Consider the following 24,590-nt stretch of genomic DNA (forward strand, 5'->3'; position numbering starts at 1 on the left):
ACTTTTTGTCATGTGAGAAAATGAAATATTTTTTACTGCTTGAGCCATTCTTGGTTTTGTAGCCTATTACTTGTCCTCCAAAGCATCTCTGGCAGTATCCAAGGGAGCTCCAGGGACAAGATTATCTTGTTGTCTGCTCAGTACCAGTATTTTGTGGGTATTTATTTCTATATATTCAGGGTGGCTTTATTCAGAATCAGACCTTTCTAACACCAGTGGTTCAGAGCTCTCCAGAATGTATTTCTTCCCTATTATGCTTCATGATTGAGCAATACTGCAGCATTCCCTTTGACACACTGGAGGTTTATCATTAGATAAATGTCCAAGTGATAACATGAAGACTTTCTGCTTTGGTATATTTGACCTTCATATTTCCCTTAGTTGATCATTCATGCAATTCTCAAATGTTTATTGAGCCCTTGATATGTGTGAAGTTTGGCAATTTAGTGGGAAAACACAGAAATGCTCCCTGCCTTCTTGCAATTTACATTAAAGTCAGATTATACTATTTCCTTACTCTTCTGGCCTGTTGATACAGAATTCCAGAGATACCCAAGATATTAAGCTACTAGAACAGGGTATAGAAACCTCCCAGAATGAATGTGTGTCTTTTTGAAGATGAGGAAGAAGACAGCAGGTGACTCTTTTTGTATTCTTTTCTTTTTTCTTTTTTTGGCTATGGTTTTGAAAGAGTTGAGACAGCAGTGAAATATTGCATTGAGATTTTGTTGTTCTTACCCAAACCGTATTTATTTATTTTTATTTTTTTAATATGAAATTTATTGTCAAATTGGTTTCCATACAACACCCAGTGCTCATCCCAACAGGCACCCTCCTCAATGCCCATCATCCACCCTCCCCTCCCTCCCACCCCCCCCCCTTCAGCCCTCAGTTTGTTCTCAGTTTTTAAGAGTCTCTTATGGTTTGGCTCCCTCCCTCTCTAACTTTTTTTTTCCCTTCCCCTCCCCCATGGTCCTATGTTAAGTTTCTCAGGATCCACATAAGAGTGAAAACATATGGTATCTGCCTTTCTCTTTATGACTTATTTCACTTAGCATAACACTCTCCAGTTCCATCCATGTTGCTAAAAAAGGCCATATTTCATTCTTTCTCATTGCCACGTAGTATTCCATTGTGTATAAAAACCACAATTTCTTTATCCATTCGTCAGTTGATGGACATTTAGGCTCTTTCAATAATTTGGCTATTGTTGAAAGTGCTTCTATAAACATTGGGGTACAAGTGCCCCTATGCATCAGCACTCCTGTATCCCTTGGGTAAATTCGTAGCAGTGCTACTGCTGGGTCACAGGGTAGATCTATTTTTAATTTTTTGAGGAACCTCTACACTGTTTTCCAGAGTGGCTGTACCAGTTTGCATTCCCACCAACAGTGCGAGAGGGTTCCCGTTTCTCCACATCCTCTCCAGCATCTATAGTCTCCTGATTTGTTCATTTTGGCCACTCTGACTGGCGTGAGGTGGTATCTGAGTGTGGTTTTGATTTGTATTTCCCTGATGAGGAGCGATATTGAGCATCTTTTCATGTGCCCATTGGCCATCTGGGTGTCTTCTTTAGAGAAGTATCTCTTCATGTTTTCTGCCCATTTCTTCACTGGGTTATTTGTTTTTCGTGTGTGGAGCCCAAACTGTATTTAGAATGTCTAGTCTGGAACCAGGATATTGTACCCTCTGTAGATTACTAATCTGAATTTTCAGAGTATAAAAACAAACAAACAAATACATTAATATTCAACTGTCGTCTTAATAATCTGAAAGAATCCAAGTCATGCATACCAAAATGGGTGGTAATAAGTTTTACCAAGGGTCTCCCAACTTTTTTTTTTTTTATTTTTTTATTTTTTTTATTTTTGGGACAGAGAGAGACAGAGCATGAACGGGGGAGGGTCAGAGAGAGAGGGAGACACAGAATCGGAAACAGGCTCCAGGCTCTGAGCCATCAGCCCAGAGCCCGACGCGGGGCTCGAACTCACGGACCGCGAGATCGTGACCTGGCTGAAGTCGGACGCTTAACCGACTGCGCCACCCAGGCGCCCCCCAACTTTTATGTTGGTATTGAATCAGTTGCAAGTCCTAGGATTTTAGGACTTCCATTTGGCATGAAATAGGGAAGTAGCTGTGCTTTGAGTGGCTTCTCTATATTCACATGTGGGTAAGAACATTAAATTTGAGAGTTCTTTTCAACTAATTACTGGGCTATAATCATCACATTCAGTTTGTCTGGATTGTGTGTGTGTGTGTGTGTGTGTGTGTGTGCGTGTGTGTGTGTGTTTATTGGATGGGGCCATCATTATTTCTTTCCCTAAAGCAGTTTCTCTTCATCATGAAGTGAATGCAATGAGTTAGTGAGTTGTTAAGTTAGTTGCTTATTTATCTGTCCTCATATCTTAGGCCCTTATGGGGCTATTCAACTATCCAGGATTAATAGTTAGAGTGAACCTTGAATCAGTCAAGGATGGATCTCTATTTGGTGGCTGTCTGTGGTGGTTTTGGTATTCTAGGGAACAAAACAATAATCCTTTATAGTCCATACTTATGGAAAGTATATTGATGGTGTTTTCTTTGATTTCTCCTTTGCTTTCCCACATAGTAGTCTCTCCTTTCATTCTCTATTGGTTGGCATTCTAATGAATGTTACCTTCACAGCCCCTTTGGCAAAAATTTCCTTGTTAAATTAAAGCTTTATTTTCTAGGCTAGCTCTCTGCATTCCTAATGCCAACTCAGAATATCAATCATCCTTACCCATCCCCTACCCCCCTTTAAATGTCTAAATTAAGCCCCTTGGTTACTTTCTCCCATCATTGCCAGATTTAAAAATCTGTATTTCAGAGGCAGTGACCATAACCTTGACCCAATACTTATTTTAAGAATCAAATTATATTCTGGATATTGGCCTAGCACAATGGCTTGAAGGCCTATAAGTCAGCCTGTGTTTTTTTTTTTTCAATTTTTTTTCCAAGATAACATTTTTATTTATTCGTAGCTATTTTTCTTTTTTTTAAAATTTTTTAATTTTTTTTAAATTTATTTTTGAGACAGAGAGAGACAGAGCATGAGCAGGGGAGGGGCAGAGAGAGAGACACACACACACAGAATCCGAAGCAGGCTCCAGGCTCTGAGCTGTCAGCACAGAACCTGACGCGGGGCTGGAACTCACGGACTGTGAGATCATGACCTGAGCTGAAGTCGGATGCTCAAGCGACTGAGCGACCCAGGTGCTCCCATCACTATGTTTCAAAGAAATTTGCTTCATTAAAAAGATTCAAGTCATCAGTTAGAGGCAGTGAGGCAAAAAATAGATCAGTCCTGTGAAGAACCGTTTGCTACACATGTAGTTACAAAAACCTTTAAGGTGAATTTGAAACAGGCAACCAAGTGACAGACTGCACTCCTGTCAGTTGTGTCTAGGAAATGAGATCCACAGGTGGTAGACAGTGAAAAATATTTTCCATCATTAAGCTCTACTTTTCATTTCTAAAATATGCACCTTAGTGCAAAACAAAATTGTATCTACAAATGAACAATGAACATTTTGATGGACTTTTCATTGCTTTGATGAGCCATACACATACCTTCAATTCTGTATTAATTATATTAATTAATTATTCAGCTTTTAGCATGGGTAATAATTTGACACTTAGACTCAAAATAGCAAGGACTGATGGCCTACCCATGGCTTTGAGGAGTAGAAGCCAATTGGAATAATAGTACAGACTTCTTAATTTTAAAATATGCATATTTCTAATGTGGAAATTTATAATTCTTCAAGAAAAATTAGATTGTTTCTCTATTCCCTGAAACCTCTTCCCCTTCTCAGTTACTCCCTGCTGCTAATAAGATGCTAGAGCCATATAGCATTGTTCGTAAGGCAGAATGGAAACCTTGGACTAAGCACAGCTCATCCTTCCCCTTCCCTCCTTCCCTCCCCCCTCCCCTTTCCTCCTTTCCCCTGCCTCAGTTTTTCTTCTCTCCTTCATACTTAAATAATTCTTGGTGGGGGTCAGAGAGAGAAACAGTACTAAGTGGGTTGATTTCATAGACCCTTAAGCTCCTGGTGGTAAGAGAGTTGGCCTGAATAGAAATAATATTGTCCTAAACAAGCTACTGTGAGGAGAATACATTGACAAGAGGCTGAAAGAAAGATTGGAGTAACACAAGATCAGGTGCACGAGGAATATTACTTCCTTATTCTTCCACAGTAAGACAATTTTTTAAAAACCTTCCTTCAGGGGCACCTGGGTGGCCCAGATGGTTGAGTGTCTGACTTCAGTTCAGGTCATGATCTTGCAGTTCAAGGGTTTGAGCCCCGTGTTGGGGTCTGTGCTGACAGCTCAGAGCTTGGAGCCTGCTTCAAGTTCTGTGTCTCCCTCTGTCTCTGTGCCCCTCCCCTGCTTGTGCTCTGTCTCTGTCTCTCTCAAAAATAAATAAACATAAAAAAAAAAAACCCTCCTTCAGCTAGGCTGTCTGTCAGGTGCAAGTTTAGGAGAACCTGTGTGTGTGTGTGTGTATTTGTGTGGGTGTGGGTGGGTGTGATGGGTGGCTTCGAGATCTCAAAGTCACATGTTCACACAGGAATCTGCTTAGATATCCACTGTCAGGTTTGACCCTTGGTCACTGGTCAACACAAGGAGCTGTGGGCATGTGCGTGACAGGCCCTTTCACTGTCATCAGCTTTCTGCTCTGTGCCATTCTTGGTGTCCAGTAATTACTCTGCCACCTCTGTGACCAACTGGTACATGAGGTGGTCCAAGAGCAATGTCCCCATAGTCCCCTGGCCACTGCCCCTGCCCTCCACCAGAGGGCACTCTTGCGATGCCAGGAAAGAGGAGCCGGAGATTTTTATGTAATCCACCACCTTTCTTTCCCCATCTCTTGCCCTGTGACTCTCATTTCCTTTAGCCAGGGATAGAGAAAGCCATTCTTTGGACTAAGTGACCTGGTCGGGGGAAGGGTTGCTAACCTGTCTCTCTAGCCAGCCTCTTTCCCCACACTCATCTTTGGGTTTTGGCAATCTGCCACACGGCTGATGAGATAGGTGCTGACATGCAACTCTACAAAAAAGCATTATCTTTTATAAATCATTCCTTATTTCTAATTTTGTCTTTAGTCTCTGTTCATTTTTTATTAGACAACACAAGAGTTTGTCTACTTTATTGTCTATCCTCTCTTTTTCTGATTTGCCCCACATCAAAAACCCAGTATACATTCGATATCATTGCTGCTGGGTCTTAAAGCAAACATACTATTTCAAGCTTCCTGTTTTTACACTTTCCTGATACTTCTTTGTTTTCTGGACTTAAATTGCTTTTCATCATAAATAGGAAAATATATTTTATCTATTAGTAGTTTCTCTTAAGATCTATAGAGCAAAAAATATTTTTTCTATTAATATAATAATGCAACTATTGAATTCTATGGAAGATGATGAGACACACATTTTTACTTCCTCTCTGCTGCCGCCTCAGACCTGCTGTGTTTTGTTGATATAACAGCCCCACTTACTTTTGTACAATTTTTTCTGTTCAGTACTTTTATTTTTTTTTATTTTTTTTTTTTATTTAAAAAAAAATTTTTTTTTCAACGTTTATTTATTTTGGGGACAGAGAGAGACAGAGCATGAACGGGGGAGGGGCAGAGAGAGAGGGAGACACAGAATCGGAAACAGGCTCCAGGCTCTGAGCCATCAGCCCAGAGCCTGACGCGGGGCTCGAACTCACGGACCGCGAGATCGTGACCTGGCTGAAGTCGGACGCTTAACCGACTGCGCCACCCAGGCGCCCCTGTTCAGTACTTTTAAACTTGTTTCCTTTAATATCAGTAATTAATTACCACTTCTGCTTTGTTTTATTTACCTAATAACTCTGCTTATGACTTTATAAGGAAGGTATGGTTTCATAGAATTTTAACATTTACATGCAGTCCAATGCACAGACCTTAAGTACGTGGTTTGATGTGCTTACCAGATGCACGTGCTCACAACAAGCATAACAAACTGCAGAACATCATATCACAAAGATACCTGGTGTACCTTTCCAATCAGCCTGTACCCCTTCTTCCAAAGACAACCGCTATTCTGATTTCTTTAAACATAAGATTAGTTTTATCTGTAGAACTTAATTAGAATATGTGTCTGGGGCTTTTTTCTCAGAAAGAAGCTTCATCTATGTAGTATGTATCAGTAATGCATTGCTTTCCTTTGCCACAGAATAGCCCACATGTGACTAAATCCTACTTTGGCAATTCTTCTGTTGATGGACATTTGACATTTGGTGTGATTACCAGTTTTGGGCTATTGTAAACAAAGCTTGTGTGAACATTCACGTCCAAGTCTTTTTATAGACATGTGCTTTCATTTTTTTCTTGGACAAATACCCAAGAATGGAAATGCTTCTTCATAGGGTAGGTGTATGTTTAACTTTGTGGAAAACTTCTAGAATGATTTTCAAAGTGGTTTTACCATTCCTCCCCTCCCTCTAACGTATAAGGGTCTGCTTGTTTTGCATCCTCACTAACATTTGATTAGGTCAGTCTTTGTAGCCATTCCAATAGGTGTGTGTGGCAATATCTCTTTGGTGGACTGAATTTAGCTTTTCCTAGTGACTAAGCATGATGAGAACTTTTCCATGTGCTTATTGGCCATTTGTGTATCTTCCTTTGCCAAGTGGCCATTCTTTGGCTCATGATTAAAACTGTACTTTTGTCTTGTATTGAATTGTAAGAATTATTTATATATCTAGATATCAGTCCTTTGTTAGCTATATGTACTGCAAATATTTTCTCTCAGTTGTGGCTTGCTTATTAATTTCTTTTTTTTTAAATTTTATTGTAACCATGTTTGTTTATTTTTTTTTAATTTACATCCAAGTTAGTTAGCATATAGTGGGACAATGATTTCAGGAGTAGATTCCTTAGTGCCCCTTACCCATTTAGCCCATCCCCCCTCCCACAACCCCTCCAGCAACCCTCAGTTTGTTCTCCATATATATGAGTCTCTTCTGTTTTGTCCCCCTCCCTGTTTTTGTATTATTTTTGTTTCCCTTCCCTTATGTTCATCTGTTTGTCTCTTAAAGTCGTCATATGAGTGAAGTCATATGGTGTTTGTCTTTCTTTGACTAATTTCACTTAGCATAATACCCTCTAGTTCCATCCATGTAGTTGCAAATGGCAAGATTTCATTCTTTTTGATTGCCGAGTAATACTCCATTGCATATATATATACCACATCTTCTTTATCCATTCATCCATCGATGGACATTTGGGCTCTTTCCATACTTTGGCTATTGTTGATAGTGCTGCTATAAACATTGGGGTGCATATGCCCCTTCGAAACTTGCTTATTAATTTCTTAATGATGTCCTTTGATGAACAGAAGTTTTTAATTCTGGTGGAGTCCATTTTTCAATTTTTATTTTTTTGTCAGTGTTATACATTTATTTATTTATTAATTTATTTATTTAAAAATGTTTATTATTTATTTCTTATAAACAGAGAGAACACACGCATGACCAGGGGAAGAGGCAGAGAGAGAGGGAGAGAAAGAGAATCCCTAGCAAGTTTCAAGCTTTCAGCTTAGAGCCTGATGTGGATGGGGCTTGGTCTCACGATCTGTGAAATCATGACCTGAACCAAAATCAAGAGTCCATCTCTTAATCAGTTGAGCCACCCAGATGCCCCAGTGCTATACCATTATTTAAAAATTTTGTTTTCTCGGGTGCCTGGGTGGCTTGGTTGGTTAAGCATCCAACTCTTGATTTTGGCTCAGGTCATGATCTAAGGATCAATTGTAAGATTGAGCCCTAAGTTGGACTCTGCACTGATAGCATGGAGCCTGCTTGGGATTCTTTCTCTCCCTGTTTCTCTGCCCCTCCCTGGCTTGTTCTCACTCTCTTTCTCTCAAAATAGATAAACATTAGAAAAAATAAAAGATATAAAAATTTTGTTTTCTGCTTTGTTTTATATGTTTTGTTTGTTATTCTTTACTTATAATCTTACAGTCTTTTGATAAGAAAATGTGTGTGGCTTACATTTAACTTAAAAATTGGAAACCTTAGCTTTATTCTTTCCATCTTACATTATTTCCTATTTTTCCTTATTTTTTATTTTTGTGTGTTTGATCAAGTTTTGTGCTTTTTTAAAAAACTAATGTTAGTTTAGAAGTTTCTTGGTACTTTAAGTTTTTTTTAACATTTATTTATTTTTGAGAGAGAGAGAGAGAAAGATGGCGCAAGTAGGGGAGGAGAAGAGAGAGAGGGAGACACAGAATCCAAAGCAGGCTCCAAGCTCTGAGCTGTCAGCACAGATCCTGATGCGGGGCTCAAACTCACACATGACCTGATCTGAAGTCGGACGCTTAATCGACTGAGCCCCAGGTGCCTGGTCTTGGTACTTTGTCTTCTGCCAATTGCGATCTTGTTATTTCCAATACACGTAATTGAATATATACAAGCATACCTCATTTTATTGTGCTTCTCTTTATTGTGCTTTGAAGATATTTCTACAAATTGAAGTTTTGTAGCAACTCTGCATGGAGCAAGTCAGTAGGCACTATTTTCTAACAGCATTTGCTCACTTTGTGTCTCTGTGTCACATTTTGGTAGTTCTCACAATATTTCAAGCTTTTTCATTATTTTATTTGTAATGGTGATCTGTGATCAGTGATGATGACTCACTGAAAGCTCAGATGATGGTTAGGATTTTTTGTTTTTTGAGAGAGAGAGAGATAGAGAGAGAGCGTGCGCACAAGTGGGGGAGGGGCAGAGAGAGCTAGGGAGACACAGAATCCGAAGCAGGCTCCAGGCTCCAGGCTCTGAGCTGTCAGCACAGAGCCTGATGCAGGGCTCAAACCTTTCAGCCGTGAGATCATGACCTGAGTGGAAGTTGGTTGCTTAACCGACCGAGCCATCCAGGTGCCCCAGTAAAATATTTTTAAATTAAGATCTGAACGTTGTTTTTTAGACAAAATGCTGTTGCACACTTAACAGACTACAATATAGTGTAAACACAACTTTTTTATACACTGAGAGTCTCTGAAATTTATTTGACCTGCGTTATTGTCATATTTGCCCTATTGCAGTGGTCTAGAACTGAATCTGCAATATCTCCAAGGTATGCTTGTATTTCTCTACTATTATATGAAATAAGTATATTAACCATATCCCTCAGCCAAGGGTATCTACTGCTTCCAATCATTAAGCTGAGACCTAAAGATAACAGGATGATTATATGTCAATATTTACTTGTGCAAGTCCTGGTTTGTTTCTATTTTCCTGGCATAATTCCTATTTGTACCCTTTTAATCTAAAACTGTCCCAGTTTGTACAATAAATTATATGTGTACAATTAGTGCACAATAAATTAAACTTTTTAGATCATTTTGATCTCTCTGCTCCCCTTCCACATGCACACCCACTAGAATGTCTTTAATTCTCTCCTTACTGCCTCATGGTCCAGCAGTGAAAAGTAGACTCTAGAGTGATTGGCCAGCTGTGTCATCTTGGTCAAGGTGTTCTCTTTGCCTTAGTTTCCCCATCTGTAAAGTGGGGATAGTGCTATCATTTTCTTCACAGGGTTGTTGTGATGATTTAATCAGAGTACCTAGAGCAGAGCCCATACAGGTTAATGTGCCATAAAAATGTTGGTTGTGATTCCCTGCTCCCTCCCAAGTCAAAGGTTTTGCTGAGATAGTTTTTTATTTTTAATTCCACACGATTGTGTCAACTTAGCCATGTGATTCCTGTAGTTCAAGAATTCTAATATGACAAAATTCTAATGATTCTATCATTATATCCATCCAGAGTTCATTGCCTACTGCTGTTTTCTCTCCTTGTCATTGTCCTTATCTTGCCATCTGTTCTGTTCATTTATTTGATTAGAGTCCTTTCCTAAGTGTTTTCCTCAGTTGGGTTCTGTGGGTGATGTGCTCTCTGAATACTTTATATATCTATAAATATATTCCTGTCCACTGCCTGGGTATCAGATTCTTTTGCTCTAATCCTTTTCTCTCATTAATAAAGAGATATTATTCTCCTGTTTTCTAGCATCTAAAATTACAGATGAAAAATTTAATGTTTGTTCTGTATTAATTTTCTAAGGCTAGCATGAAGTACCACAGTGTGGGTGGCTGACATAATAGAAATTTATCTTCCCATAGTCCTGGGGGTTAGAAGCATGATATTAAGGTGTCGTGGTGTTGATTTCTTGTGAGGGCTCTCTCCTTGGCTTTTAGATTGCTGCCTTCTCCCTGTGTCTTGACATGTTTTTCTCCATGTGTGCCTGTGTCTTTGTCCCCTCTTGTAAGGACACCAGTCTTATTGGTTTAGTGCCCACCCTAGCGATGCTGTTGAACTTAGTTCCCTCTTTAAAGACACTGTGTCTAAATATTGTCCCATTCTGAGTACTGAGTAGGATTTCACCATATGAATTTGGGGTAACAAAAATTCAACCCAAACAATGTTATTCTTTTCCTTTTGTAAAGTGATCTTTCTCTTTCCCTCCATCTCTTTTTTCTTTCTTCCCCCTTTCCCTTCCTCATTATTCTGGAACTCAGCTCCTTTAATTTGCAGACTCGAGTGGAACATTTTTTTCCTTTGCTATTTTTTGCCAATCTAGCTGTTTTCTCTTTCTGAAACTCCCATTACTTGTCAATCTTTTAAGAATCTTATTTTTCCTTCATTATTCCCATCTCTAAGTATATTTGCCCTAGGTTGTGCGATATTCTTCCAATTGACTTTCTAGGTCACTAATTTAGTTTTCAATAAGGACGATTGTTTCCTTAGATCAATATATTCACTTTATAAATATGAAAGCCATGTTTTCTAGTTGCAGAATATTTTTATGGTGCTAGCATTGACTTATTTAAATGCTATTTCATTGAATTTTTGTTAAACATTTAGCTATATCCTCCAGGAATCTTATCTGCTTTAAAGGTACACAATTGGAAATTTCTTTGTTTTCTTCCACTTTTGAATTGCCGGGTTCCCTTGGGTGCATTGTTAATTTCCTTTGCCTATGCTCTGTTTATCCTTGGTGCATGGGTAAAGCTAATGAGTACTTTGAGGAATGACAAGCCCATGGGTGATGGTCAGCACAGCAGCACCTGCCTCTTCCCTGTGGGTCAGGGATGTAGCAAAAGGTGAGGGATCAGTCCTTTGGAGAACACCAGGAGAAAGCTTCCTTGCTCTCTGACTTATTTGGTCACAATGGTCCCAAGTGTCAGAGTGGAGGAGGAACCCAGTTCACCTTCAGACAACAGGGAAATCTGTAAGTTCTCCCAAGATACCACACAGGGCACCCCCTTTCGTCTTTGGATTCTATGAATTACTTTAGTACAAGCTCTCAGGGAACATGAGGTCCAGACCTTTTTCCACATCTCTTGATTTCCGATTTGCATGATTCCTTTGACCGCGGAAGGAAAACATCCTGTACCTGTGTTATCCTTTGGGACCCCATCAGAACCCCAGGTTGAAATCGCCTTTTCATGCATCTTGATAGTCTCTTGGCTGGTGTTTTTCTCAGGAGAGATAGACTATGGTTGGCTGTAGTTGAAAAAGAAGAGTGGCCGGAACTCATTTTGAGGCCACCACAGGATCGTTGCTAACTGTGAAAGCTTTCATCTCAGTCTGTGGCAAAACTTTTTAGTTTTGTAAAATTAAATTAGAATACTGATTATATATTCTTTTCAATACTTATGAAATGACCTTATATTTTGTAACCATATTTATAGCAATTACTGCAACTCAATTCCTTGCATTAATAGTTTTAATGTCAATCATCAGCAGCTGTGCTTCCTGACTTTTAGTGATCTTTTATAATTCTTGAAATCTTTATTTTGGTAAATTTCTTAGACTGATAAATCTGTGGAAATGCAGGAATCATCATAGGTTTTTTTTTTGTTTTTTTTTTTTTGTTTGTTTGTTTGTTTTTGGTGAGGCACTGCAAATTTAAAAATGTCATCCTTCCTTTCCTACCTTCCTTTCTCCCTCTCTTTTCATACCTGAATCATAAATTTTTGTGGTTTTAATTCTCGGGTCACAATCTATTGTCCACAACACCTTATAGGCACCATCCTGCTAGTTTCTGGCCAGGGGCAGATCTAGGTTTTGTGGAGTCTGAAGTTTACATAATTTAAGGTAGCTTCTTTCAGAAAAAGAATACAAAATCAACAATCTAAAAACTAGTTATGAAAGGTCAGATTTATTTAGAAGGGGACCATGGAACTGTGGGGTCTTGAAGCTTAAACTTTATTAACTACCTGGGTAGTCTGTCTCTGTTTATAAAGGTGTTTAATATCGTGAAGGACAAATGTCAGGCCTGTCTATTTTGGTTCCTTGGTGGTCAGCGTTTCACTCCTGTGCTGAATGCTATTGGGACTTTTTTTTTAATGCTTGAAATTAAAGATTTTCATGGGGGAAAATCTAGATTTTGGCCTCCTTTTATCAGTGTTATCTGATATCTGGTGAATCTGTAGATTCAGATCTGTTAGCTCAGGAAAGTTTTCTCCCATTATATCTTTGATTTTTTATTTTCTTTCCATGTATTTGTTTTCTTCTCCAGTAAATTCTGAGTTGCATGTCTATATTGTGCCCAAAGCTATCATCTTTCTTGTAGTTTTTATTTCTTAGTTCTTTTCTTTGCATTTGGGCGACAAGTTTGTCTTCTATTTTACTTATTTTATTTCCCTTAGTGTTGACTTACTACTTTTAATACGTTTTCAAAATCTGCTATAATCTTTTATTTTATCAGTATTCTATTTTATCTCACTTGACTCTCATTTTATCACCAGCTGCCTCTCATTCGTCTCTGTCTTCATTTCTGCTGAGGATATTCATCTTTTTCCTTTTGTTTTATAGAGTATATGTTTTATTACAAGCAGAAAGTAAGTATTCTTATTTATGCTTCTTAAAATAAATGTGTTTCAAACACACATTTTGTCTCTGCATCTTGAGTGCATATTCCCTTCATGTTACAGAATCTTTTTGACATATAATAATATAATATAATATAATATAATATAATATAATATAATATAATATAATATAGTATATTTAACTCATATTCATAGAATGGTTAAAGTTCTATCCAGATATGACATTTTTTTTTAAAGGTACTATTTATTTTCTACTAGAATGTTGTGAGAATCCTTTTGTTTTTAACTGTAGGGATGGCTACCAGTTTGGTGACCCATAAGTATGAAAAGGGAGGGAGGGAATTTTCTTTCTTTTTAAAAAAAATTTTTTTTAACGTTTATTTATTTTTGAGACAGAGAGAGACAGAGCATGAACGGGGGAGGGTCAGAGAGAGAGGGAGACACAGAATCTGAAACAGGCTCCAGTCTCTGAGCAGTCAGCACAGAGCCCGACGCGGGGCTCGAACTCACATACCGCGAGATCGTGACCTGAGCCGAAGTCGACTGCTCAACCGACTGAGCCACCCAGGCGCCCTGGGAATTTTCTTTCTTTATTGAGTTTCCCCTACACAGGACTTTTGTGTTTCCATTTCCTTTCTGGTGATGTGCCTGCCACATTAGGCAAGACTAATGCTGCTTAAGAAGTGCCTTAGCGGTGCCTGGGTGGCTCAGTAGGTTGGGCATCTGACTTTTGGTTTTGGCTCAGGTCATGATCTCACAGTTTCGTGAGTTTAGGCTCTGCGCTTGCTTGGGGTTCTCTCTCTCTTCTACTCTCTCTGTCCCTCCACCCTTTGTGCTGTTCTTTGTCTTTATCAAAATAAATAAAGAAACTTGAAAAAAAAAGTACCTTTAGTGTTTCTGTTGGCAGTAAATTGGGTGAAGCCTACTTCATAGCTGCCCTAAATGGTACTGAGCTGTGGTGGCTTAAGAAATGCCAAATGAACTTTCATTATCTTTTCCATGGGTTCCCATGTCTCCTCCCAGCATCTTGCTCATCAAGAGTGTTGTTGGGTCTGAGATATCCCCTATTTGTTTTCCTTGGCACCTCACTTACCTCTCATGGAGGTCAAGTGCATGTTCCATTAGTGCAAAATCAGTGAAAATGTTCTTAAACTTTTCTGCATGTGCATGACACATTTTCCTATGTGAATTCAGGCTTTCTATTATTCCTACATCAACTCAAACATTTTGATGAGAACTGCAAAGAGGAAAATAAGGTCCATGCTCGCTTGCTGTTCTAGCTCATGTGCTTACCTCCACGGTACTGCATGTTTGAGAAGTGGCGGACCGGACTTGGCGAGGGCTGACATACTTGCACTGAGGAATGAAATGGAAAGAAAGTGGCATAGATTTGGAAGGAGGTAAAAGTACAAATTTACGGATGGTTACCATATACCAGCAAAGTGAGTTATGAGCCACCTGCTAGCTTCTGACCCTGGTAATGGAATTAGAACATGATGGTTTGGCACTGAATATTGCACCTGACCTAGAAAAATAGCACTCTGTTATGACTTTGCATGGTTAGTTTCAGGTAACTTGTATAAACTACAGTGGCAAATTCTCTCCTTCTACTGAGCAGCTTCTAAATTCAGTGGCTTTCGGGGCGCCTGGGTGGCTCATTCGGTTAAGCGGCCGACTTCAGCTCAGGTCATGATCTCACGGTCCGTGAGTTCGAGCCCCACGTCAGGCTCTGTGCTGACAGCTCAGAGCCTGGAGCCTGTTTCAGATTCTGTGTCTCCCTCTCTCTGACCCTCCCCCATTCATGCTCTGTCTCTCTCTGTCTCAAAAATAAATAAACATTAAAAAAAAATTTTAATTCAGTGGCTTTCTCTCCGGGACTGTGACCTTTGGTTGTACACATCCAATTGGGTGGTTGAAAACCTGAATAGTGACAAATGTTCTAATTTCTGCAGAGTGCTTCTCTTGTGGGATTGGGCTTAAGGAAAACACTGGCAAATCTGTGATACATATGAGGAAAGGGGTATGATGAAAGGCCTGAAGGAATTTATCAGGGATGTCTAGAAGTATCCCAAGAAAAGGAAAAAGAAAGGTAGGCCACTTTTCTCTTTTTTTTTTTTCATTGATGAACACAAGAGTTAAGATTATGACCCACTGTCTTCTTTTATTCCCATTACAATGGATTTTGAGAATATTTACTTCCAAAGAAAATTCTGGGTTCTAATCTCAGGTCTTACTCTGGGGAGAATTACACAAACTCTCTAATATCAATGTCTTTGCTGGTAAAATGTGAATAATAATGCACACTGGATATATTGACATAACTGAGGACCCCATGTCTGGCACCTACAGGGCACTTGATAGTACCAGCTGTTATTTTTATCTCTCTTTTATTGCTATATTTACTATTATATTAATAAATTATGGTTATAAATCTTGTCTGCAAACAATGAAAACCAATATTCACCTGGTTTCATATGTGTATAAAACTGAAAACTCAGGAATAGAGCAGACTTCAGGAATGGCTGATTCAGGGTTTATACAATGTGACAAAGATGTCCTCCTGACTTTTTCTTGAGATATAATTACTTCATTCTCAGTCTGCATGTGATGGCAGGATTGCATAGGGGGTCAGAATATGCCACCCCAAAATATGTTACTCTGGCAGAAGGATTATTTTGAGCTGAAGGAAATTGAGAAAAAAGCAGATGCAAGGTAAAGTCTCTGCTGTGTCTCAATCTGCCTGAAAACAGATCATAGATTCCACTTATGAAGGTGCTTCTGTCTTCCCTATCCTTCGCCTACCAGGAAGTGGCTAACAGCCTCATCACTGGCAATGACAGGGCACCAAGAGAGTCCATACAAACAAACCTCACTATCTAGCCCTTATCTACCGTTAGTTTTCTCTTATATTTGCCTTCTTACAATTTGCTGCCCCTGGAAGTTCAAAGTCCTCCTCCTTTGTCTTATCACTTTACTTTAAATCTGTCCTCCTTTTTTTTTTTTTTTTTTTTTTGTCCAAATGGCATAAAAGCTTCCAAGCCTGGCTGTTTCTTTGGGAATTTTCTCTTCTTTCTGTGAAACCTCCTTACACTGCGTAAAACTTTTAACATCAGATAAACGTGCATGCCTTTTCTTTGTTAATCTGTCTGTTGTCGATTTATTTCACAGACCCAGCTGAAGAATCCAAGAGGGTACAGGAGAATTGTCCTCCTCTGCCATTGTTTAAGCAGTTCCAAGAGTCAGATCATGAGAGAGAGCAGGCGTCATTGTGCCAGCAGGAGTAGGAATGTGTTGAGATTCTGATTGGCCAGCTTGGGTCACTTGCCCATCTTGCACCATCTTCATATACTGAATCATGCCTGGGGATGGAGCCCTACCTTGACTGTATTGTCTGCCAGTGGGGCAGAGCTGCTGAGAGAAGGGAGACTGGATGCTGGGGAGGCAAGCGACAGATGTGCAGTCGGTTAAGAAATGGGATGAGAGAGGAGGATTCTTTCCCCATTGAACATGCTAGTTCATCTTTTACTGTAGGTTTGCAAATAAAGGATGGAGGAATGACTTAATAATGACCTCTAAATGTAAGCAATACTAAAAATCAGGGATAAGGACCTGTCGTTTTCCTGGATTTAGGACACAACTGACCAATGTGGTGACAGGAGAGCCTAATGAAGAGCTTAGGGAGAGAGTGGGGGCTTTCACTTAATTGGCCCATGCCCGGCAATGAAATGGAATAATGCAGCCATCCGCAGAAAACAGGCTGAAAGGACTAGATGAATTTTGACCAGATTTAATTGTGACCAGATTGTGGGAGTGAAAAGTTTCAGTGTGAGTCAAGTTAACTGTTTTATTTCATGTCCCATTTTTAATGCTTCCATATAGCCCTCTCGCTTTTTCTAAATTACATGCCTCATTGTATTTGAGTTCCTCCTGCTTTTGACAGCTCCATGGCTTCCAATTTTGCTTCTGCTGCTTTGATTATTATTCCTGATTTGGTTGTTGATGAGACATGTGGTTTTCTTCAATTAGCTCTGTCACTCTTACAAATGTGTGTGTCTCGCAAGTGTCCTAATTAAAGTCAGGAGGAGGAGGGGGGCAGAAATTACAGGCAATTACAGCGGTGCCACCCTCCCCTCTCCCTGCTCTTTTCTCCTCATCATCGGGGCGCGTTCTTCTGTATCTCCATTTTGCAAGCACATTGAGCAGCCTCTCTGTTTAAAATCCCATTAATTTTTTCTGAACACGATATGCCGCTGTGTCAGTGTGTCATGCATTAGCTTTCAGGAAACCCCATAGCTTTCATTTAGCTTTATTAAGTACAGTCTCCTCTCTGCCAGTTTCTATCATTCTTTCAATTCGTCCTGAGATAGAAGACTCCCTTCACCATTATACATGGTGCTGTAAAGTCTCCCCAAACCTGCGGCCGCCTCTTGTGTGGGCTTACCTTCAGTTCACTCCATTTCGATGCTACACACATTGATTGATTCTCTGGGTCTCCGCAACATGCAGGGCAGCATGCTAGGAGCCTGGACTACAAAGATAGGTAAGCGCAATGAGGCTAAGACAGTGTGGCTACGTAGTAAGAAAAAGCTGATTTCAGAGCTGGACACGGCAGAGTTCAAATGCCTGCTTTGCCATGTGCTAGCTGTTTGGCCTTGGGTAAATCACTTAGCTGTTTTTTTTCATGTGTTAAAATTATGCTAATAATACTTACCTTGCAGAGTTGTTGTGAAGATTAGAGTTAATGTATGCAGAGTAGCTAGCTAAGTGCCTGCTATACCTCCATAAATGGGAGCTATAATTATTATCATGAATAAGATATAGTGTACTTAAGGAACTCACCATCTACTCAAAGGGAGAGAAGAGTAAATTAACTCTTATAATATATTGTTATATATATAATAATGAAAGTATGTAGGTGGTAATGGAGTAGCCTCCCTGAAGCTCTGCATGTTCTCTCTTCCACCCACCTCTCCGTCCTCCCCTATGTAATCTACCCTCCAACATTTCCAATATACTTTGGCCACCTGACCTACCCCTTCTCAGTCTCCCTTCACTGGTCTCTGTTCCCTCTGCCTGCAAAGCTCATCTGCGTGGTCCTTACATGGCTGTCTCTTCCTCACCACCCACCATTCAGCTTAGTCATCTACTAGAAAAGCTTTCCATTGCCATCCAGTCTAAAGTAGCTCATCCACTCACCTCCATTTTGAAAGACAAAACAGTTTTATTTACTTCGTAGGAATTATCTGCGATTACCTTATCTGTTGGTTTTGATGTTTATTTCCTGGTGCTCCCCACCGGCTATAAATGCCATGAGGGCAGGGACCATATCTGTGTTTGTTCACAGCTGTTTTCCTGTTGACAAGAACAGTGGCTACAACATAGACCATGCTAAATAAATACTTGGGGGAATGAATAGTGGTGGGAGATACCCAGCAGAGACCTTGAACAGAAGGAGTTCTGTAGTGGTAGGTGTGCATTTTGCTGTTGCTATTATTGACAAGTGCCCACTACCCAACACATCTACCGTTAAGGGCTCCCAGGTCTAAGGCAAGAGGTTAAGATAATGGGAATCTCACACAGTGATGTCTAACTCTGTACTGCTCAACCTGGCTTTAGAAAACTGGTTTTGAATGTCCTTCTTCAATCATCTGCTATGTGGTTTCTACCTGTTTGAGTCCTTCTTCCTGGACTCAGGCAAATTCTTGGCATGAGTCTGGTGAAGGTACCAAGTGGTGGTTCTCAATAAGTTTTCATGGAAATCCATCTTTTATTGTGCCTTCTTCTATGACTTCCCAGTGAGAGGGCGAGGATGATTATAGGAATAAGGTAAAAAGGCATTTGAGTCTTTGGGAGGCTGAGCATTTAGCTTTAGGCATGGCTTCTAGAAATAAGTGCTGACTTTTACAACTAAGACTTCTCTTTCAGTGTCTGACTTGGGCTTAGAATGACAAGGCATCAAGGAGTCCTGGCCAGTGTTTATAAAAATGTGTGACCTTGATCAAAAGCAGAGATTGGGTAAAATATAGCAGGCTTAGTGAAAATCTATTCCTCCTGTTGGAAAGACAATTCAGAGGGCAAGAAGCACATATCAAAGTTCCTAATTTACTGAGGGGGACCAGTCACACCATTTTCTTATAAAAACGACAAACTTTTTGTTTTAGCTCCACCAAGACTTGCAGTTCTCGTATGCAAAAATATCTGCAAGGCATCCACGTAGCTTCCAATCAAGTGGTTAACTAAGACTTTGTAGTTGCTTCATTGGGGCTTATGGGGCTTCTTACACCTCTCTTAGAATTTTAATTTGCATCCAGATATATTTATATTTTCTCTTAATTGTCTTTCTCAGTCTCAATCCAAAAAGGAGCCTGAAGACTTAATGCAACTTAACTTTTATCTTTATATGATTACATTTAAGTGTAATTTCAGGTTTTAATATGACACGGGAACAACGGATATGGCCAGGGGACTTAATCTAATTCATTGCAATTCATCTAAAGGCCTTGGCAGTGGCAGAAGCTCAAAAAATTTGTTCGAATCTCTTAGTCTTTCAAACGCTTGTGAGTCTGTCTTGCCTACACAGACTGTAGAAATTTGTTTCGTCATACACACAAAAAAACGTTTTAGATGAGCCACATAAGTATACTTCAAACGTATTGTTTATTAGAATGAACTGAAATAGATATCATGGGTATTTGGGTTATTATTAGCTTTCTGTTAGAATATCCTTGTGTAGACTGTAAGTCGGGACTTTTAAATGGTTGGGTCTTAATCTCCATTGGCAGATACTGTTGGTGTTGGGATTTTTAACATGTTGTCATATTGCTGGGTTTTGGCACACCATATATTGGATACAAATTGAGTTGTTCATGATATTCCAGATCATGACAGTTTCCCCAGTGTGCATACTTGAACCTCTCCTATTCAATTTGTAAACAGATCTCATTTGTTAGATGGTAATCATTAATATATCAGCCAAAGTGATTCGGTAATAGTCCTCCAACTTCTTTAGCCATAGGCTGGACATGATCATAGTCTGGCCAATATTAGCCCTTCCATGGGATCTTTCCAACTCAAGCTGGGAGAGAAAAACACTCTTGTCTTTTAGTCAGGCAACCGTTAGAATGTGAGTCTCTTGACACAGGCAGCCACATTTGCAACAATGTGGAGGAGGTCTGTTTACATTAAGAGAAAATGAAGCCAGTATTCATTCAGAGAGAAGCAAAGAGAAGAGATCCAGCCGCCTAGTCTGGAGTGCCTGGTCTGATCATCCCAGCCACACGCTTGCCTGTGCAGGGCACCTGAGCCAATATTTTTTGTTTCTTTTGTTTAAGGTAGTTTGAGTAGAGACCTCTGAAGAGTTCTTCACTAACATAAACCCCAGTTAACACCAAAGTGACAATAGGGACATACCCTTCCCATGAAGTCAACATGGTAGAAAAACACCAAAACTGATACAGGATGAAGATACAAAACTATGGGTACCTTATAAAACAATAACAATAAGAAGAGCCTGGAAATGAGAAAATAACATCTCCCCAAGGTGGTAACGACTCTCAAGAGAAGAACTGCAGAAACTGGGGACCACTCACCCACATAATGGGCTAAGTAACGTTCCTGTCAGTATCACTGAGAAGAAAAGCTGAGCATTTATAAAACCTACTGTTTATTAGGGACATTGTATAACTGTCTGTGAATAAATTCTCAATATCCAGATGACTCTTATATATAGAAAAGCTTTTTTATTACCTGTTCGATGTTTATTTAATGTCCAAATTACTGATGTTATGAATTTATCAAATAGTAGTATTTTACCAGTAACAATAAACATTATTCTAAATATTCACATACTGTTAGATCATGTTAAATTATAACTTACATATTTAACAAAATAAATTTCCCCAAATACTTAGACACTGACTGCAAAGTTAAACTTGTTTCATAAAGCTCTCCTGATGACTTAAAAGCACAAATCTTCAGGGGCTCCTGGGTGGCCCAGTCGGTTAAGCGTCCAACTTCAGCTCAGGTCATGACCTCACGATTTGTGGGTTCGAGCCCCAAGTCGGGCTCTGTGCTGACAGTGCAGAGCCTGGACCCCCTTCAGATTTTGTGTCTCCCTCTCTCTTTCTGCCCCTCCCCCTCTCACTCTCTGTCTCTGTCTGTCTCTCAAAAATAAACATTAAAAAAAAAAATTAAAAGCACAAATCTCCAGAAGTTTTCAAAAATGCTTAAACATGCTAAGACTCAGATAGAACACAAACAAAATATCTCAGTGATTAACAAATTATTATGCTTACAATAAAACTTAATACCATAATGCAAATAGCATGAATTAAAATGTGGCTTTTCATGTTTCTATTCTCATTCTCATGTTTATTATTATTTCTATTCCTAATTGTATTTCCATTTTTATTGTAATTCTTTTTTCTATCCTTATTCTGTTTTTTGTTTTTTCTTTTAAGTAGGCTTCATGCCCAACACAAAGCCCAGCGTGGGGCTTGAACTCATAACCCTGAGATCAAGACCTTAGCTAAAATCAAGAGTTGGATGCTTAACTGATGGAGCCACCCAGGTCCCTCTGTATTCTTCTTCTTCTTTTTTTTTTTTAATATTTATTTATTTATGGCAGAGTGTAAGGGGGAAGTGGCAGAGAGAAGAGGACACGGGATCCAAAACTGCACTGACAGACTGACAGCAGCGAGCCCAATGTGGGGCTCGAACTCATGAACTGTGAGATCATGACCTGAGATGAAGTTGGACAGTCAACTGACTGAGCCACCCAAGTGTCCCTATTCTTATTCTTACCCTTATTTTGATCCCTTCCTAGATTTACCTTTCTACACTTACAGTAAATAAATACATTTATTTGTGTGTGTGTGTGTGTATATATATATATATATATATATATATATATATACACACTCTCTTTTCATCCCACGTTTATAATTTTACCAGACTCAATTGAAAAACAATACCTTTCCAGACTAGCCAAAATAGTGCGTCTGGACTGTTGAACAATTGGTTGTACAGACCAGAATTATACTTGAATGTTGGGAAAAGTTGAAGCTGCTGCTGCTTTTGAATCATTTACAGAGTTGGAAAATATATTTCTTGCTTAAAATTATGAATTCAAATAGGTTCTTCCAATTAACAACTTATATTTTTGTCTTCTGCTTTTCTTTTAGTATGTTTTCATTTTTCACTAAGACTTTCTATCATATTGAAAATTTATTCTTAGTTAAGGGGATAGTAAAATATGCCTAGTTCTTGTTTCAAAGGGTAATATAACCAGTCATATTCTAATATCTTCTGTTATCTTTGTAAAGTTCCAAGTTACATTGGGACAGAGGAGTCCTCTCACCAAGCTGCTTTGGGCTTTCCTCGGTTTTGGAGTGAAGCCTGAGTTAACCCATCACTTTTAGCTGTCTTAATGAGACATGTTTCTGTCCAAGTGTGTGGCACATTGTCCTTGCACTTGGAGCTCCATTGACTTTCTGCGGATAGATACTCATATTAATATGGGCAGATTTCTGCTTTTGGACCTGAAAGCCATCGCCTCATTTCCTGGATGTAGGTCAATCAGCGTTCCCTGTTTTCATAAGAACATTGGAATACCTCCACAGGAAAAGTTACCATGGAAATGAAAAATGCAATTGGCTAGTTATTAGTTTTTATTGCCCTATGGAACTCACATTTAGAGAATGTTTAGAGAAGGGGACCAAAAAAGGAGTAAGAGCATTTGTTTCTTCATAAAATGTGTAAGGAGAAATTCTTGCCCCGTTGGGAGTGATGGTAGAGTCTGAAACTCCTCAGAAAGATGTTCTGCCAAGCCATATGCACAGCTGCTTCAACCAGTTGCTGCTAACAACTTCTCACACCAATAAGCCCAGTTTTCTGTCTCAAGAGTCTCAGAATGCCACGCTCCCTCCAATTCTGACAATCAGTCCACAACTTGCCCTAAATGTTTTCACTTTATGTCTGGAAGTTAATAGGAGCATGGTTCGTAACATACAAAACACATTTGGACTAATAAAAAATGAATAAGACCACCTGGTGGGCTTTCCCTTTAATCTAGACCTTGGGCTCATTTCTGCCCCATTTATTCAAGGTTGGGGTTGAATTCCACACTTGCCAAGTATAACAAGTGCAATAATTTTTGTTTGATTTTTTTTTCTTTCTTTTCTTTTCTTTTTTTCTTTTTTTTGGAGCCTGCACATTTTCTGACTTCAGTCCAGGTACGTACAAATTTAAGCAAAAACCCAACTGTGCAACTTTAGGAAAGCTTCAAGTTCATTGAGCTCTGCCATTAGGTGGCAGCAGTACAACATGAAAAGCATCAAGACAATAAGTGGAATGAACATGATGATGATGATGATGATGATGATGATGATGATAGTGATGATGATAGTGATGATGATGAACACTGAGGCATATAACCTTCGATTCATACACTGCCTTTATCCCAGTGTAATTTTTCTACTATTTTCCCATTGATCCCCACAATATACATGGGAGATGGGGAAGAGAAAGTCTTATTTCCATGTGGTGAGGTGTGATTAATTAAACTCAAGATCTGTTGAGGGGCTTGCCGAATTGACCTAGCAAGGTATTAGCAGAGCCAGTCCTGGAATTTAGGTCTTGGGATCCAAATTCAGCCTTCTTTTCACCTGCACTCTTTTCCACAAAGCATTCATTCTCTTTACAGATGAACTTATCAATCCTTATGAAATATGAAATTCAATTTACCAAAGAATTCTATTTCATCCACTAGGTAAAGAGGCAGAAGGCATGCATGTGCAGTGTTAACATAGATATCTTCTCTGCCTAAAAGAGTAGGAGAAAAATATTGTTTAAGGGTGACAGTACCTATGAGATTTTTGAGGCCAAATCTCCTAGTTTAATGAACATCAGGCATTTGTAGTTACAGTGTCTGTTTCTTCCATGTCATTTATGACATGTAGAAGCTTATACATGACCCTCACGCCACCTGAAATAATATTTGATGGCCTACTGCAGGGACTGGTAGGCTGCAAGGGTGAACAATGCTTATATTGGTCAATGGCTTCACACAATGGAAGGAAAGAACAGTGCACATAAAGGGGCTGTGAGACCACCCTAAGGACAAGAATCACACCTCTCAGATTTATTTTGCAGTCAGTAATCATCAAAAGCACAACAGGGCTCTGAACGTGAGAGGTCTGTGGGTGGGATGAACTCTGAACCACACTTGGGTATCAGGTGCCTGGGCTTAAAGGAATAGGGAATAAAAGTTATCTTAAGTTTTGGTTTCATTGTTTACTTTTGAAGCAAAATGAGACTCTTGAGTCAAATCAAGAATTTTTTTTTTTTCCTTGAGTAAAAGTTCAGTTCATGGTCTGTGGTATAGGCAGATAAGGGTAACCCAGTGTGTCTAAAAGCAGAATGGTTCCTGAGTTAATTGAGAGGTGCTATAGCATACAGGCAAGTGGGAATGACAACAGTCAAACCATAGACTCAGGAGCCATAGTTGGGTCAGGGCTTTTGGTTGGGCAACATGCTAAAGGGCACAGAAGGCATGGTTTCTCACCAGGGAGGGAGATGTTAACGACACAGACTTTTCACATATTTTTACCCCTTTTTGGCTTCATAGTGCTTCACAGTGTTGAGGGGAACACAGAAGATCAGAGCACAATGGAAAACCTGAAGCATGGAAGAAGATTTGCATCAGAA

The sequence above is a fragment of the Leopardus geoffroyi genome, chromosome B3 (genome assembly GCF_018350155.1).
Source record: "Leopardus geoffroyi isolate Oge1 chromosome B3, O.geoffroyi_Oge1_pat1.0, whole genome shotgun sequence".
In the NCBI taxonomy this organism is placed as follows: domain Eukaryota; kingdom Metazoa; phylum Chordata; class Mammalia; order Carnivora; family Felidae; genus Leopardus; species Leopardus geoffroyi.